The 19,316-nt window shown below is 41.3% G+C and overlaps 1 long non-coding RNA gene across 1 annotated transcript in view; it reads right to left on the bottom strand.

Annotated features, from left to right (window-relative positions):
* Nucleotides 1-16,153, bottom strand: part of LOC133365479 (uncharacterized) — a 50,105-nt gene extending 33,952 nt beyond the window's left edge. Inside the window, exons 1-2 of the long non-coding RNA XR_009758224.1 lie at nucleotides 16,069-16,153; nucleotides 13,898-14,029 (exon numbers count right to left, since the gene is read on the bottom strand). This is a non-coding gene — a long non-coding RNA (uncharacterized LOC133365479). The remainder of the gene's footprint in view (nucleotides 1-13,897; nucleotides 14,030-16,068) is intronic.
* Nucleotides 16,154-19,316: the final 3,163 nt, after the last annotated feature.

Below are 19,316 nucleotides of genomic sequence, written 5' to 3'. Positions count from 1 at the left end.
AGGGCTGTGTTACTGATTACATCCTGTGATAATTTTGAAAATGAATCTGATAATACTGAAAATGAACCCTGATCTATTAGGGCAACATTAGCATTTGCCAATAAAAGAAGATGTGTGTATGTACGTCCGTCAAAATTGAATACACCCAACGCCTTGGGATAGCTCAACAAGAAGAGAAATTTTAAATATAAAAAACCATGTGTTTTATAAATGTCTTGCTACTTATCAAAAATATTATAACAGTGTTAAAAATGTCAATTCACAGCAATTTTATTCTTTTAACTCTTTGTGGGTATAGTTCTAAAATGAATCATGGCTGAAAGAATAGGCCAATCCCTCACGTTGCTATCGCCACTAAGGACTATGGGTAACTTGACATCAAGATAGCATCCAAAAGGAAACATTTTTTACTTTATGGAAGACAACATTCTATAAACCGCATTATGGGCAAGACTTGCATGTGCATTCTACTGGGAGTAAGGGTGGGATATAAACCTAATAACTAACTAAATAAAATAAAATGTGCAGTGATGTCATCAGCCTGTGTACTGATGATGTCAAGAATGGTGCAACTTTCAGGACAACACTATGGTTAGCAAATCAGGCAAGTGTTCCCTGTGTATACATATGCAATGAACCCAGTGGTAGCTGGGTACTGTAGGCCTCATGCTAGACCCTTGTACAACAAATAAAACAAAATTGAAAGATGTCCTTTCGCTTGCACAAAAGCTTGCACAAGAATTTACATGAACCTGTGTGCAAGTGTAAGCATAAGAACTGCTATAGAACTTCTTTGTGGCACTGCTCAAACTCTTCCACGTGTGTTTACTGAACACAGCTTGTGCCTGTTTTCCTTCTGCTTGTGGCTCTTTGGATCCAATCCACTGTCTTTATATCTCCTTTATATCTACCATGTGACATAGGTTATTGTAATGTTGTTGTTGCTGTTGTTGTTTTGCCAATACAGAATTGATGCAGTGAGCATACGACTTGCTCAAGGTCATCAGGTAGCCCAAATGCAATTCTAAACCAGACACTGTCCACTGGGTAGGAATGGGAAAATCTGGCAATTTCAGTTTCTCTCAGTTTCTTATTTTTACAATCTTGAGTTCATTTCTCCATATTTCCATATCAATTTATGATTTCTTTTAAGTCATGAAAATTCATTAACATTTTAGTGTCAATGCACGTCTGAAACAGAACGAGCCTTCCACGAGGAAAAGCAAATGCTCACTTCTCCTGATATCCCCTGGTGTTGCTATCTCACCAGAAATCCAGTTGCCTTTTATAATAAGGAAGATTTGAAAAACACCTACATCATAAATTGTTTTAAATTTTTAAATTGTGTTTTAAATTGTTTTTTTTTAAATGTGTTTTAAATTTGTATATTTGTTTTTAATATTTTTAATTACTGTAAACCGCCCAGAGAGCTTCAGCTATGGGGCGGTATATAAATGTAATAAATAAATAAATCCCTATCCAAAAGTGATTTTCTCGGGAGTGGGTAGATAAATGTCATCATTGATAAAGGAGGAGCTCTGCCTCCATGCAGTGATGCACTTGATCCAGACAAGACAGAAGGACTGTGAGGGGAGGCGGTCCACTGAACCAGGCAGTGGAGGCTGGTCCATGAAGGCAAATGGGTCATTGCCCCACCAACCTCAGTCTGCTCTCAGACAGCCTCTACCTGCCTGGACCTCTTACTTACGTCTAGTAAGTAAGGCACTGCCTATCAGCCTTCCTCATTCTTAGTCTCAGTGTTGCCTTTGTAGAACTCAGCAAGGAGGAAGATGGGTACAAAACTGGAATCAGTTGGCTCTGCCAATAACTAATTCTGCCTCCACCTACTGTTGGTCTCTCTGCCTTCTGCCCTACCAATCCCAATGGGCACCAGCCACCACTGGAGGTATTTGGCCTCTTCTGGTTGCATGTAAGGATCAAGTATGTGGCTTGGGAGTTCTCCTGGATTTGGCCATGCTCCTGGCTTTTCTAGCTGGAGAAATGAGACTGGACAGTCATTCATGACCATGGTTCATAATCAGACTGCTGGCTGGTGGGAGGTGCTCTGATCACATTGCTCCAGCATAGGTACAGCGGCTAACAATTTGCTTGCAGGTTCCATTTAAAGTGCTGGCTGTAGGTTCCTAAATGGTTCAAGATATCTTAAGGACAGCCTACTTCTGTGTGAGCCCAATTCGTGACCCTGGCCCCATAGATTGTTCTCCTGCAATCTGAATTTAGATGATGATGATGTCAGGTGTCAGCAGTACGCTGATGATACCCAGCTCTATTTCTCTGTAATATCTGATTCAGGAAAGGCTGTGAAAGCTCTGGACCAATGCCTGGTTGTGGACCAGTGATGGGCTGGAGAAGGGCCAATAGACTGACCCTGTATCCTAGCAAAACAGAGGCACTATGGGTAGGTGCTTCCCAAGTCCAGAGAATTGGTCAGTTGCCTGCTTTGGATGGGGTCATACTCCATCTGAAAGAGCAAGTTCATTTGAGGGTGCTCCTGGATCCATATTTGTCGCTAAAGGCCCAAGTGACCTCAGTGGCTAGGAGGGCCTTTTACCAGCTTTGACTAGTAAGGTAGCTGCAGCCATTTCTGGACCGGGATAGCCTGACCATTGTTGTCCATGAACTAGTAACCTCCAGGCTGGATTACTGTAATGTGCTCTATGTGGAGCAGCCCTTGCGGTTGGTCTGGAAGCTGCAGCTGGTGCAAAATGTGGCGGCGTGACTGCTCACTGGGGCAGGATATCACCAACATGTCACCCTGCTGAAAAAATTGCACAGGCTGCCCGTTAGCTACTGGGCCAAGTTCAAGGTTCTGGTTTTGCTATACAAAGCCCTACATAGGTTGGGAGCAGGATACCTGAAAGATTGTCTTACCCCTTATATACCCAGTTGATCACTGCTCTCTGCAGGCAAGGGCCTCCTGCAGATACCATCTTACCAGGAGGTCCATTCGGCACAACCTAGGAAGTGGACCTTTAATGCTGTGGCATCTACCTTTTGGAATTCCCTCCTTGTAAATATTAGACAGGCACCACCTCTGTTATTTTTTTAGCACCTACTGAAGACCTTGCTCTTTCAACAAGCCTTTTAAGTAGAGACCTTTTAAGTGGAGATGCCAGTTTGCATCTTGTGTTAGAATTGCTTTTTAAGATGTTTTTGAAGGCTTTTTTAAAAAAAGACTTTTTAAAGACGTTTGATTTTTCTGGGAGGAAGGGTGGGATAGAAATTTCATAAATTATTATTGTTGTTGTTGTTAATAATAATAACAAATCATTTAATTGCCAAGGTGGCTTCTAAGCACCTTACAAGTGTAAAACTAATTACAAAACACACATAGAGCTTGTTTTTCAATTTATTTATTTATTTATTACCTATCAAATTTATATCCCACCCTTCTTCCCAGAAGGAGTCCAGGGTGGCAAACAAAAACACAGAAAGCACTTTAAACAAAACACTTTAAAACATATTAAAACAAAACATCTTTTAAAACATATTAAAAACAAAATACCTTTTAAAAACAACTTTAAAAAGTAAAACATCTTAAGAAAGCAATTCCAGCACAGAGACAAGGTTGCACTGTAAGCTGCCTTGAGGGTCTCTAAGAGAAAGGCGGGATATAAAGGCCTTAACTGAGAAACAAACAAACAAATAATACTTCCTATTTGTGGCAGTCAGCTCTATAATTGATTTAGCCAGCCTTGACCAGGCAAGATGGACATGGATCTAAACACTGTGTGGCCTTCACAACCCCAGACACTCCACTGACATCCTCAGGGGAAGCATGGCAGAAAATGATCCCTGGAATTGCGACAATTCTGGGTTGGGTGTCTTTAACGGCAAGAGGCATTTCCCTTCTGTCTGCATATGTGGGCCTTTGAAATTCTGTGAGTTCAGAGGGAGGGCACAGTATGAAAACACACTTTGTGCTGTATTGAGATTTAAATGAAGGACTCTGTATGATTTTATCTCTCAGCCTAGTAGATGATTATATCTATGCAAATAATGTTTGAATAGTACAAAGATTATTACATTGCAAACACTGATTTCTAAAAGCAGCCTATTACCCTGTTTAAATACTTCAGCATTACATCTAAGAGGCTCATAAGTGGGCTAAGTAGGCATTTTTAAATAACACACATTGTTCAGCTATGGTTACCCAAATTCCAACCTGACATTTAGCACTTAAAGAGTTTAGACAATCCAGACTCTCTTATCAGTTCCCAGACAAGAGCACTAAATATTATGCAGGCTTCCTTTGGCTTGTAACCACAAGGTTCACGGACAATATAATACAGCCTAGGATTGAGTGCTTAAAATATTAGGGAAAGAGAAAAACAAAGAACACTTCATTAGCAACACTGAGGCTGCCTTTGGGTGTGTTGTGTGGACCTGTGGATTGGTTTCTGTCAAAATCTGCATGACAAGGGAACATGTATTGCCTGGACCTTTTTTGGTGGGCATGAGAATTACCTCCACACTGACCTAGTTTGTATGTGATCAGTCTTAATGTATCTTGCTAAGAGTTTGCAATTTAGTCTTTGTATGCATATTATTCTGTTCACTAACAGAGACCTTTCTCACTTCCCCCACTATTTTTGTATGCCAAAGGACCAGCGTAGAGGTTCTCAAAAAGCATGGATCCAGCCCATGCCACTCTGTTAACTTTTAGCCCCCGGAACTGATAACATGGTTTCTTGCAGCTAGGGGTGGGGAGAAATTTGATACAGTTTGCATTTAAAGCTGAATCGATCAAATTCACACTTTTCAAAACAATATGAAAACTAAACCACAGCCCTTCTTTGAATGAAATTCACACTTATCCGAATCTTGCGATGCAGTTCTCTAACCAAACAGTGTTTAAAAATGCACAGATCAGGGGAAAGTGCATAAAAATGAATATATAAGTGAAAATACCGTAAAAAAACGCATTATATATGGGGGAAATTGCTTGCAAAAATGTGTGCATTAGTCACTGCGTATTAGGCTGAAGAATTTTCCCGAGGTGTTTTTTTTAATGCAAATTCCTGCAGACATGTGGAGAACTGAATTTAAGACTGGAAAAATGAGAAACCGAAATTGACATATCCTTCCACCCCTCCTTGCAAACAATGGTCATCTGGCTGAGATGATGTGAGCTAAATGAAAATGAATCCAGTTCAGAACATTACAATCACCTATCTTGAGGAAGATTTTGAGCTAAGTTCATATTTGCAGGAAAGCAAGAGAACAGGGTCAAAATATATGAATGCAAGAGAGGTTATGACTAGCACAGGAAAACCCCTCTGAGCAAGTGCACCTCCAGGGTCCTACCGCCCCTGCCCTTTTCTAAATTTCAAGGGCAATACACCAGGATTACATTCGCTTACCTGCTCTCCCATATGGTACAAATTTGTAAATAAGTAAATATCAAGAATTCAGCCAGGAGATAAAAACATGATAACTGGGGGGTGGGGGGAAGGCAACCTGACCTGGGTGACCACTTACCTGGGTGTTTGTAAAACCTGCAACCAAATTGCGCCCTGTTTAAGCCCATAAAAAGGGAGTTCTTTAATGCTGCCTGACTTAATTGAGAGCAGGGATGGAGAACCTGTGGCCTCTCCAGATCTTGTTGGGCTGCAACTTTCATTATCCCTGGCCATTGGTCATGCTGGCTGGGGCTGAAGGGTGTTGGAGTCCAGCAACATCTGGAGGGGCCATGGGTTCCACAGCCCTGATTTAAAACATTTCTCATTCATTTTTGTAGATATACACGTTTGCCAGAAAGCTGACTTGGAAAAAAATCAGTAGTAGTTTCAGCAGTTGGGAGAACTGATGGCGCAAGAGGGATTATTCTGTTATCCTTGGTTCCCATGTTAATTCTCAAAAGCATAATTGGATTGCTGGCACTTAACTCAAGTGGCCTGTTTCATTTCAGGATATTAATGCAAAGAACAGTGGAGACTAGTGGCTCTGATATAAGTAGGGCAAGGAATCCACTCCGGGTTTTAGTATGAACTTTCAAGGAGATGTCCAAGGTGCTTGGACAGCTCCTTGAAAGTTCAGACAAAAATCCAGAGCGATGACATAGGAGCCACCAGTCTCCACTGGTGAAAAAACAAGGAAAGTGCCTATAAGTTTCAGTTTCTCTCAGTTGCTGATTTGTTCAGTCTTAAATTCAGATTGCCACATTTCCACATCAGTTTGCAATCCGCCCTCAAAAAAAGTCCTCACAAAAATTAATCAGCATTTTATTGCACATTTCTCCTGACATGCACATTTTTTATTTCAGCTTTAACTAATACTCATATTTTTGCAAGCAATTTCCCTAATTCAATGCATTTTTGTGTGTTGTATTCTCATGAACAGATACAAGTTAATGTCCATTTCCCCCCAATATACACATTTTGATACATTTTGTTTTGGTTGGAGAACTGCACACAAATTCAGAGGAGAGCAAAATTTGCCGTGCTGGGCAAGAGCTTTTGGGGAAGGGCCGTAACTTAGTGGTAGAGCATCTGTCTTGCATGCAGAAGGTCCCTGGTTCAATCCCCAGCATCTCCAAGTTGGGCTAGGAGACAATCTTGTCTGAAACCCTGGAGAGCCGCTGCCAGTCAGTGTAGACAATACTGAGCTAGATAAACCCGTGGTCTGACTCAGTAGAAGGCAGCTTCCAGTGTTCCAAAGGACAGCAGTGTTTCAGTTCACAAATTGTTTCAGGAAGTATGAATTAGGTAGATTCACATTAAAACATGAGCCAAATCAAATTTCTCTTCCATTCCTATCTATAGGTCTTTCAGGTCCTTCGAGAAGGACAGCAGCAGTTCTTTCTAAAGGGCCATAAAGACATTTGAGTAGAACTTGATATGAAACTGATTTTGTTGGAAATGTCTCTTGACTCTCCCCATATGGGTTTTTCTCTTTGCTTTGTTTTTTAAAAATATTTTTGACATTGTGTACAAGAAAGGATTACAGTTCAAGTGCGCCATCTAAAATTAGATTCTTCTGACATGGTTTATTCCCTTCCTCATCCTACAAATTTGAAGAGGGGACTAAGTACTGTTCTTCGATCTGTTTGCCAGTTTTCGATCCACTGTTATTGCAGTGTACTTAATTGCTGTCTCTGAATTTATTGCTTTCTCTCCTCAGATGCTCAAAAGCTCAGCGTATTTTCATATATTTGCTTACTTTCCATAATTGATTGTTCTGCTCATAGGGAGGGAGAAGGAAATAGGCTGGGGCTAGCAGTTGAGGTCCTTCCCTCTTACTTTGTTTAACAATAGAAGAAGGAGGTGCTCTAGCTCAGAGGTAGCCAACATGTTACCCTCCAGATGATGTGGATTACAGCTCTCATTGTCCCTGACAGCAGGCCACACTGGCTGGGCCTGTTGGGAGATGTAGCCCAAGAATATCTGGAAGACACCACAGTGGCTATCCTTGCTGTAGCCTGTAATATCCATGATCCAGGAACACTAGCCTAACTCATGTTCATACTAGTTCCTCACTTGAGTTGAGATCTTGTACCATTTAATCTGAATGTTCACAGACGAGGGATCCCTTCACACACATGCAGCTAGGTGGAGGACAGTTCCCTGTGGTGGTTAGACATGGGGGAGAAATTCAATCCAGTTCTCATTGAAAGCTGAATGTATCAAATCTGCGCTTTCCAAAGCAACTTGAGAACCAAAACACAGCCATCCTTTGACATTCGCTTATCTGATTATTGCAATGCAGTCGTCCAACCAAGCAGTGTTTGCAGAAATGCGTATATTAGGGGAAAGTACACAAAAGGAATATGTTGGTGAAAAGAATATACAAAAATGCATTATATTAGGATAAATTGCTTGCAAAAACTGTGTACATGAGTCAAAAGTGCATACAAAGTGTATTTATTCAGAGAAATTTGCCCTAAAATGCTGAGGAATTTTCATGAGGATTTTTAAAAAAAAAAAAATCACAAATTGCTGCAGAAATGTGGAGAACTGAATGTGAGGTTCCTAAAATGAGAAACAGAGAGAACTGAAACTGACAGATTATTCCCCTATTGGTGGTAACCTACATGGCTGCAGTATGTGTGTGAAAAACACATTGGCTGAACTGATCACATGAGACTTTCCCACTCAGTCATTGATCCATGGCTGGGTGCATTGATCAGATTTATGGTAGTAGTATTCATACCTTTACATAGGCCAAGCCTGAATACTACTTGAAAATGGCTTCTACATCGGTTGTAAGTGAGTGTGAAGGTGGTATGGGTTGACCTTGGCAAATACTGATCAGCCCACATATCAACTGGATCATAATGAGCTACATTCTGGATACTGCATATTCCAGTTTTGTTACATGACCACCTATTTACATGAGGTGAATTACAGCTACAATGTGCTGATATAGTTGTGTGAATACCTTCCTGGAGTATGTTGAGAAGGCAATGGAATTTTTATTTTTATTCAGGCAAATATTTTATGGAACCAGGGATTTACAGAGGGTCCTTTCATTGGTTATGTTTTCTTCTTCAATTGTTGTTTCCCTTCCCTTACCCAAAGCCTTTGATGATAAGGTAATTTTTAAGATAAACAGCAACAACATCCAAATCAGCAAAATAAAGTAAAACAATATTTTCTTCAATATGCATACCATTAATTATTCTCCCTTTTTTGTAATAATAAAACATCAGCAACTCTTTCTTCCTATTATTAACTGTAGTTAACCATATTTCTTTTGGATTTGAAGGAAAATTCAAATTAATTCAGATCTAACATAGGGCTGGAGGTTGAAGCTGGACGGCACTTTATCCATCAAGCCAGAGTTCAAAGTAAAAATAAAAAATGCTTGGAAGGGGGGAAAAACACCCCAGAATGACCCAAACTTCAAAAGGGACCAACTGTCAAGCAGTTGCATTGAAGTTTCCTTAATAAATAAACATTTGAATCTGAAAGGAACATTTTCACCTTTCTGGTTTGACAGCTGACCATTGCAACCTCTCCATTCAGATTTTATGCAGCAATTACTTCCCTCAATGTAGAAAGCTTCCTTACCCCAATAAAATTAAATATAAACATGTTTTCTATATATATGTAAGGGGGAAAATATCTCCATCAAAGCTCTAGTGTATGTTTGGGATTCACAACAGTGATCTTCTGCTTACTTAACCCAGACAGCAATATTTTCCTTCACTTAATTCAGTTTAGTGTTTTGCTTTGATTTAGAAAATCCCAACATCGTAGCAGCTTGTAAAGATGTGAGTACAGTAGTTAGTAAAAAGCCTGCTTTGAGTTAAGGAATGTTGGAGAACTTTGGCACATTAAGAACAATGAGAAGCCTGGAATCTTTTGATCTCGCAGCCCACTCAGAGCTGAAACAGAAGCTCATGGCATTAGGCATAGGAGTCATTAGGAGCAGGATGGAACCATTCATCTCCTTGCCCCATTTTTTAGGTCCGGCACCAGGATTTGTACAGCCTTTGCCACTGTCTTGTCTGGTGTTTTCTTGCCAGCTCTTAATTTCACCACTCGGAGTGCAGAACTTCATTTTAAAATGAATTAGGGTGGCCGCTTTATGCATCACCGAAAAAGAGAACAAAAGTGGCTGCAGGTCTGCATAAAATCTGTGTATGCTAATTCATGTATAGAAATGCACATTGAGAAATACTGATGGCCATTTAAATAGAAATGCATCTACCCGTAATGAAGCTAACCGTGCAGTGACAGGGGATAGGGGGCTTCTCTCTGGTGGCACCTCAGTTATGGAACTTTCTTCCCTCTGAGGTACAACTAGTACTCTTCAGCACCAGTTGAAGACCCTCTTCTTGGGCCAGGTTTTCATAGGGGAGGGAATATGTGGTCAGCTGTTTAATGATGGGCTTCTGACCACTGTATTGTTATCAGGGGTGTAGTCATCTGGGGTCTTAGATCCTTTACTGTTTTGGGAACAGAGCCCCAAAAGGGTCCTTATGTCCCTAGCATCCAATGAGCCAATCATCATGAAAATGGAGGGTGCTAGCCACTGAGAAGAGTCTTCTAACATGCTTCTTTGTCCTTTCCTGCTGATTGGAGCCAATCAGGAGGTGTGCCAGCCACTGAGAAGACTCTAAATAGCCAACACTCTTCCCTTTCATGCTTGTTGGCTTCTAGGGACGTCTGTTGTTGTGGGAGAAGGCATTAACAAGAACCTCATTGTCAACAGCAAAAAGGGGGGAGGGGGAGTGGCTGTGACTATCACAAAGGGACCCTGCACTTCTGAATTTGCCACTACACTACTGGTTGTAATATTTGCATATCTGCACTAGATGTTTTAATTGACACTTTATTGCTTCTGTTTTGCGATATTAACGTTTTATTGTAACTGCCTCTGGGGTCATGATATTGATGAATGGCAGGCTAGAAATGGAATAGAATGATGGAAGAGTGGGAGGAAGAGTGACCAGGTGCCCATGTGGCCACTCTTTCTTTACCTGCAGGGCTCCTCAGTCCAGACTGGGATTCCACCATGTAGGAGAAGGGTCTAGCCTAGGGGAGGAGAAACGTTTGTAGCTCGAGGGCCACATTCCCTGCTCAGCAACTTTCAGCAGGGGGTGTCTGTGATGCTTCCTTCCCTGGCTCTCCCTGTCAGGTTCCTACCTGCTCGTGGTTACTGCCTGTCTCTAGGCACCACCAGGGACTCCACCAGTCTGGACCGCACTCTCTTATGGTTTCTCTCCCCGCTCTAGCACAGATCTCAACAGATCCCCCTGCTAGGCAACCACCAGTAACGTCCCAATACTAGTATTCCCAGAGACTCTGAATACTGGTATTGTTATTCTCTTCACCGCTGCCACCATTTGTTACAGTTCCCCTTCAGCCTTAGTCATTACCTTACCCTCCCTTCTGGCCTGTGAAACCCCAGCCAAGGATCAGGCCTTTGGTAAACCAAATTAAGTATTTATTACAGATAACAAAGCTAACAAGATTAACAAGATTTCTTCTTAAGGCACATAAACATATGGTTTTACTCAATACTAATCCGAACTCCACCTCCCTCCTGGTAAACAACTCTCTAAACCCCACCAAGCAATCCACTCTTTCTCTTCTCCCCCCAGATTCCACAATTCACCACCTCACATTCACCCAGATTTACCTGTCATCCTTTCATTTATACTGTCAGCCATTTTAAACATTCAGCCAATCATCAAGCATTCTATTGCCCATTCACTCCCCCTCCTCTTTCACTACTTACCATGTATACTCTAAACAACCAGCACTTACCATATATACACTAATATATAGGAACATCACAGTGTCCCGCTCTAGTGATGAGTGGGGCCAGTGGCAAAAGTGGCCAGAGCAACAAATGTGCTACCTTCTACATGCTTGCATGCCCCTCTCTATCCCCCATCTAGGCAAGCAAGAAGCATTATCGGAGATCAAGAACATGTGCCTGTCAGACAGAGCATTCAGGAAAGGTGCAAAGCAGGGCTGGGGAGGAGTATGGCTTACAGAGTGCCCCAAGGGCCAGACAGAGAGATCTGGAGGGCCACATTTGTTCCAGGGTCTGAGGTTCTCCATCCCTGGTCTAGCCCTTCCTCCCTTCCCCTGCCGCATTCACCAGCCAAAGATAAGCTGCACATAAGTGCTATTTGCAGCAAACAGCTTGGAGGCCACAGCACCTTGGTGGAACCCTTTTTGGTGGGAAAATGGCACAGAGGAAATGGCTAAAATCTCCTTCCTGCCAGACACACACACAGCAGCAGCTGATCTTCCTAAAGAAAGTGGGTGAGCTTTTGTAAACATGCTTTTAAAAGTGTGTGCTTAACAGAACATGCTGTTTGGCCCTTAAAACCTGATCCCTAACAATCCCTTAGATTTTAAGGGGATTCCAGAAAGGTTCCTTCCCTCTGGCTTGTGTCCCGTATGTCTTTCAGGACTGATGCCATACAAACAAAGGCACGTACCCTACGAAATGAATGCGAGGGCTTCTGCCAGTCGCTGCTGACCTAGCATGAACTTGGAAAAGCTATATTTTCTTAGAAAATCAAATAAAAAAAGAAGAAGGATTATGAAAGAGTTTTAAATGGAATGATTGTAAGTAAAGCCAGCCACCGGCAAAAAGAAAGAGAAATACTGAGGCACAATTCAAATAAATGCTTTATTTGTTCGCGTGACTGGTACAAAGGAGGATCGCTGCCTTCCCTCAAATGGTGATATTGTCTCTGGGTACTTGCTCACTTACCAGAGAGCTCTCTGAATTCCTCCTTAAAGCCAGCATAGACTTCTTGGGGGACAGTGTGGTGCCAGCACAAGTTGTGTGGGTGACATGAAGCCTTTAGCTATACCACACGCCTGAGGGGGTTGACATGGACACAATGTGGTAGCTCTCATAAGAGTTTCTTTATGTTAGAGTGCTCCACTGTTTTGCACAGCGGGGGCACCAAAGAACCAATTGTGTCAGCAATTCATGTTTAGATTGAAACCTTGGGGGGAAATGTGGTTTTGATGGTGCTGTGTTAAATGTGGAGTTGCATTGAATGTTCTCCTTTTCTCCTTCCAGGGAAGTCAAAATATTTCCACCAAAAATGTTAAATTAGTGAGAATCTTTACCTTTTTTGGATCCTGTTCATGGCCATTTAGTTTCCCTATCTGCTTCAGGGTCTCCCCCCCCCCAATTTAGGGCTTCTTTCTACTTTCCAGATCCTAGCCAATTAGGGATTATATAGTGAACACAATAATGTAATGATCCTGTCACAGATATTAGGATTTAGAGAAGTGTCAACATCACTGAAAGCAAACAAAGCTGATTTACAATGAGGACAATGTTTCCTGAACAGGCCATGTGAGTGATCCTAGTCAATCAGGGATTATGTAACAATATGATGACATCAGGAGGATTCATCTGTTGAAAAAAGGCATGTAGGCTAGCTCTACCCTCCCAGGCCCAGCCACCATACCCCAGCCACTCACGTGTTCATAACATGCCAGAAAGGGATGGATTAGCCCATCACATCTGATAGTACTTACCCAATGCCATGGCACTATACTTTTCTTAACCCTCTGCTAGCAGCAGATGATGTGGTGAGGCAATGTGGCATGCCCAATCATATTACAACAGGGGAGGGGAACCTGTGGCCCTCCAGATGTTGTCAAACAACTACCATCAGCCCAAGGCAGCACAGCCAATGGTCAGGGATGATGGGAATTTTACTCTAACAGCATCTGGAGGAACGCAGGTTCCCTGTCCCTAATTCAGAAAATAGCTTAAATTCTAAGGATATCCATGAAGCCATGCACTTCAATCTCCAGAGGCCTTTTTAGCGTTAACATTTTGTAAAAACAAAGACAATTATCTCCCTGTATCATAATGGATCTGAAAGAGTTGTGAATGAACACATCTCTTTATCTGTTCTTGTCTTTGTGTCCTGATGGGTAAACTATTAATAAAGAGATTCCGGTGCCTGTTTTAATTACTGAAACATGAGGTGTGGCTTTATTTAAGAAATCAGATTAACAGAAATGGAGGCTAGTCCATTAGGTAAGTGGGGCACTGTCCCGCCAGTCTCAGTCTGCCCTCAGCCAGCCAGCCCTCACCTGCCTGCCTTCCAGTGGAGGCTGGACCATTAGGGCAAGCTGCGCTCAGCCCTAACAAGTGAAATGCCCAGCAATTTGTTTTACCATTTACAAAGAAATCTTAAAACCACATTCTTTCCTGACCCACACATTCTTCTGTAATCCATATCAATGAAGAGTGGGTCCCAAATGCTTTTCTGCCAATCTCCCATTCCCTGGCCAATCAATTCTCTGCACCACCCAGCCAATTACAGTCCAAAAGAATTGCTATGGCCAGGAGGTCTTGCCTACCTGTCTCCTCTCCAGACAGAAAAATCATATGATAGTATTTTTTTAAATCTTACCAGTGCTACCAATTATCTTACCTATTTGCCCGGTTGTGCAGCTTCCCCCTCTCTCCTGTTGTCCTAGCTCACAGGGTTGTTGTGAGGATTATATGGGGAGGGAAAGAACCATGTATGCCACCTTGAGCTCTTTGGAGAAGAAGTGGGTTGTACCTGTAATAAATAAAGAAATAAAGCAGGAAGTGAGCAAAAACAAGTTGAGTGAGTTTAAAATGTGAAACTGCATATGTTTAGAGTATTTTCTTTCTGTTTATCAAGTTTGATAAAATGTTTTTGTCTGTTTTGCTGAGAGTTATGAAACTCTGCACATGCTCAGAGTATTTTTTGTACTCCACAAAAGCTTATGCCATAATACATTTGTTAGTCTTGAAGATAGCACAAAACTTGTTTTGTGGTGCTTTATTTCAGGTGTTCCTTTCTAGGAGAAGAGACCCTGTTTTGGAAACTGCATGAGGGTCCTCAGCCACATTAATCCAGCCTTGATTATTGCATAAACTTCATGGATTACCAAGAATGACTCATCTGATGAAGTGGATTCTAGCCCCAAAACACTTATGCCATAATACTTTTTCTAGTCTTTAAGGTGGTAGTACTGTTCTGTTGTTTTGCTACAATTGTACTGTGACCTACTTTACAGGGTTGTTGTGAGGATAAAAGACTATAAAAGACTTTGACAAATTTAAAATGCTATTATAATATGAAGGAAGCTGGAGGATGGTTCAAATGAGAATGCAATTTGCAGAGCCTATATGTAGTATGGGAGCATGGATTACACTCTTCCTGCACAACTCCATCATCACTAGGCTGTCCCAACAGGTAGCCACACATTGGATTTGCTGAGGGCCTACATGTCCAATGTTTGTAGGTCTGAATATCTTGGTTGTTGTTTTGTTTTGTTTTTAGGTTGGGGTTTTCATGATTCAAAACCTGTACCTGCACCCCTCCCTCAGTTCAAAATTGGGAACAGGCAGGCTAGAGATAGATTTTTTATTTTGATTATTTCTTATTTATCAGTATTATATTTATATCCATCTTTCTTCCAAGATGCTCAAGGTGGCATTCATGGGTCTCTTCTCCATGTTTTCTTCACAACAACGTGTGAGGTAAGTTAGGCTGAGAGACAGTGACTGGTGGAAGATCAAACAGTGAGTTTCATGACTGAGTGGTGTTTTAACCCTGGTCTTCCAGGTCTTAGTCCATTTAATTTCCCTGCATTTTATTCCACTTTCGGGGGGGGGGGGAGATGTGAAAATGAAAAAGCTGGGGAGGGGGAAATAATATTTTTCCATAGATCTAGAAATGTATGAGGTCCCTTGTTAACAGTCCTGTGTGTCACTTTTAAGATTAATCAATTCAGGCTGCAATCCTGTACTTACTTACTAGGGAACAATCCCCATGGAATTCAGTGTGGGCTTACCTCTGAGTAATGTACAGTTATTGTCACATGAATCCACGCTAGAAATTGTGACAGGAAGGACCCCTTCCAAACCAAGATATGACACTTAGGGGTTAATTATTATTATTATTATTATTATTATTATTATTATTACTGTTTATTTATATGCCACCTTTCCATAACAATTTATGCACAAGGCGGCTCACAACATGAACAGGAAAAAAAAAGTTACACAACTCACTGTAAGAAATAAACTCAAATGGTCAATAAGTTAACAAAAGCATAAAGAACATACAATAAATTGATACATCCTTATAATTCCTAATAAAATCCAACAATAAAATACAGAAGCATAATCCCAGTAGCAGCAAAACAAAAAACAACTATCAGAAATTAAATTTTTGCCCAACAGAAGCCCCTAAACAACACCCCACAGTCAAGGTGGTCTCTAGCATCTTCAGGTAGTGATACCTTTTACAGCTGCAGTCAGTCAAGGCCCCACCCTCCCTGGCCAGGTGGAAAGAGGCCAGCAAGCAGGGAGAGGGTCTTACAGCATGTCTTACAGCCAAGATGGTCTCAATAAAACTGCAATGTTTAAGTGTCCACTGTTTCTTTGCAAAGGGGGAGGATAGGTAGAGAACCAAAACAGGTGGAGGCCATACATGAGAAAATAAGAAGAGCCCTGCTTGATCAGGCCAGTAGTGGTCCATCTAGTCCAGCGTCCTGTTCTCACAGTAGCCAGCCTGATGCCCATGGGAAGCCTGCAAGCCAGACCTAAGTGCAAGAAGACTCTCACCTCCTGCGGTTCCCAGCAACAGGTGTTCAGTAGCATGCTGCCTCTGACAAACATGGCTTTTCTCCTCTCAGAAGAGCATCTGTGATAGCAAGGACCCTTTCAGAGCCAAAATAAGACATTTTTTTCAATTTAGTTAGGTGCTAAATATTTGTTAAGACAGCAATGCTGAAGTGTCCACAGTATCTTTGCAAGGGACCAGGATGAGAAGAAAACCAGAACAACTTGGCCATACCCCCATGACCTCTCATTGGCCATGCCCCTGTGACCTCTTAGCAGCCCCACTAGATTTAATGGGCACCAGCCGCCACTCTTATTTCTAACCAATCCAAAGGGTGATACAGCCTGTTTGCTTCCTCCTCCTGAGCCTCAATATTTCCCTTGTAGGAAGAAGGAGTACAAAACTAGAATCAGATGGCTCTGCTTGTCATTGGCTCTGGCTCCTCCTACTGTTGGTTTCCCTGTCTTCCGCCTTACCAGCCCCCATGGGCACTAGTTGCTAGCCGACATTTCCTGCCCTGCAAGGCAGAACAGTTCTGCTCACTGTAAACTAACCATCACTTTCCCCAACTTGGCATTTTGTTACACTAGTGATTTCCTTTTCCATGGGCTGGGTCAATGAGGCAGACGGCAGCTCAGGATCTGCTAGTAGATCTCTGGGTGATTTGCAGTAGATTGGCAAGGATTTCCAACTCCCAATTCTTTAACAATATAACTGACAAAATTATTTATTTTCACCTCAGTCAGGCTGATGAAATGAAGAAAGCTAACCAGGAGAGGGCTTTGGATGTGTGAAGGGACTGTGAGTTCAGTTCAGTTCTGGAACTTAAAACAGATTCCTAGGCTCAGAATGTGCTGGGAGAGGCATCCTGTTCTTTCATTCTAGTGGCATGCTTTTTGCACCTGGCTCTGGCTGGTAGATCTTGGTGGTAGATCCAGCTAGCCAGAAGTCTGCCTGCCCTTGGGGTAGATGACATGGATTATGCATGTAAATCGTCTGGGTTGCGCGACCCCTATAAACTTCAAGAGACAGTAATTTACGTTTTAACTCCACCAAATAAAAATCTCTTATCATTACCAGTATGTTTCAGAGATGGCTATTGCTTGAGGAAAATCTCAATTTTAAAACTTTTAAGGGAGAGGACCCCTTGGTTTTCCAGGGGCACATTTGCTTTCATCAGCAAATATAGTAAATATAGTAAAATCCCTGGCTATCTACTGTATGCCCTTAAGGGAGAGCTTTAACTGAACGTGATTAAGTCCACATGTAGCCAAGGGGATATACGTCCCCACTAATTAGACAACCTTTCAGGACTCTTTAGAGCACTGGTTGGCCCAAAAATATTTTAAGGATTTCAGCTTTTCCAAAGATGCAAGTAAAATCTCTTGGAGCATAATTTATGCTGCTGACAGGAACCGCATATATAACATCAGGAAGTCTGGTTTTAATTCATGTAATATTCTTCAGGAGGTGGGTGGCTTAGCTAATAAAGCTGATCTTTCACCTTTAGAATCAGAATGTGTTCCCATGTTGAAACATGCCTGCATTTAATTTGGATATTTCTGTTTATAATAGTTACCTGCTGCCCTGTGAGAATCAGAATTGTATTGGTGTGTATAACACAATCTGGCAGGGTGGGGTGGAGGGAGACCAAGAGACAGCAGGCCATGTATCTAAAATGCTTTAAAGGTCTAATGGAAATACAATAGACATGGCAAGCTACTAGCCTGGGAGGAAGCAACAGGGAGTAAGTGAACAGGGAAAGTGAACAGGGAGTTTTGGAAAGCTAGAAAAACCAATTTCCTTATTATGGGGGGGTATCACTCACATCTGGGCTGAATGATTTCAGATCAAAGGTCTGTGTTGCTAAAACATCACATTTTTAGATAAAGAATAAATCAGCATCTTGGCAAAGACATGGCAAAGCAATATTGTGTTTGCTTTGAGTTCACAGGATCACACAATACATATTATATAAGCCCCAATCCTTTCTGCATTTACTCAGAAGTAAGTCAGGGTCCACAGAATTGTAGCCTTAGTGCAACTGGAAAAATGAAGCAAGAGAGAATTTTCAGTTTTTTTGTTAACACTATGGAACATCTTGAATTATGCACATTAAAATTCTCAGCATTGCAATTTTGAAAATGTTAGGTCATCAGAACAATAAAAAGCCACCTAAAAATCTGAATTTAGCATTAGAATGAAGTTTGTTCATTGAGCCTAAAAACAGATGTTACAGGGGAGGTGTGTGACTGGATCTCCCAATGTAAATTACTTTTTCTAAAAGCTGCCTCTGATTTGGATTTAGAGTGTGCTACTAACCCTTTCCTTCCCACACTATGGTCCTGATCCAAATTGCATCCTAATGTAACTGGTGGGGGAAACATACAACAACCTGGGTAGAGTAGGCAAGTGGACAAAAGTGGATATCGATTAGCCTATGCATATGCTAAAATATTTTTATTTTATTTTATTTAACAAAATTTATATACTGCTTAACTGTAATAGAACCTTGAAGCAGTTTACAAACCCCCAAACATTCAAATTATCAATAAAAGACAGTTAAAAGCAAGTATTTAAAAACATTCAAAAATAATTAAAATCAATAGTAAGCTACAAAGAGATTAAAATATATGCCAACATATGTGTTTGGATAGGCTTGCCTAAACAAATATGTTCTAAGCAGGCACTGAAAAGATTACAGTGAAGGCGCCTACCTGATGTCAATAGGCAGGGAGTTCCAAAGTGTAGATCCTGCAACACTAAACAACTGTGGAATGATTATTAGCTTTACACACACATTTAAAAATGATTACTATAATTTAAATAGAAATACAATATTCCTCACCACAGTGGGAAAGACTGCGGCCAGGTGAGCTGCGTGGCTACTCAGTCTGCTGTCCAGGTGCTCACCTTTGATGAGCAACTTCAAAGCTGGTCCTGCTCTCCAAAATGCATTATATTGAGAGATATTGCTTGCAAAAATGTGTACATCAGTCAAATCTGCATACAAAAAGTAGGAGAAATTCTCACTAAGATGCTGAAGAATTTTCATGAGATTTTTTTTAAAAAAAATCACAGATTGCTGCAGAACTGAATTTAAGACTGGAAAAATGAGAAACTGAGAAACCTGAAATTGATAGATCTTTCCATCCCTAGAACCAGGCTTAGTCATGCTTAGAACAGACACAGGGAAATTAATGGGACTTCAATTAATTTAATTTAATTGATTAAATTCCATTGATTTTAG

Source organism: Rhineura floridana, chromosome 10 (assembly GCF_030035675.1).
Source record: "Rhineura floridana isolate rRhiFlo1 chromosome 10, rRhiFlo1.hap2, whole genome shotgun sequence".
NCBI classification, from domain to species: domain Eukaryota; kingdom Metazoa; phylum Chordata; class Lepidosauria; order Squamata; family Rhineuridae; genus Rhineura; species Rhineura floridana.
This window is presented reverse-complemented; position numbering and strand designations above follow the sequence as displayed.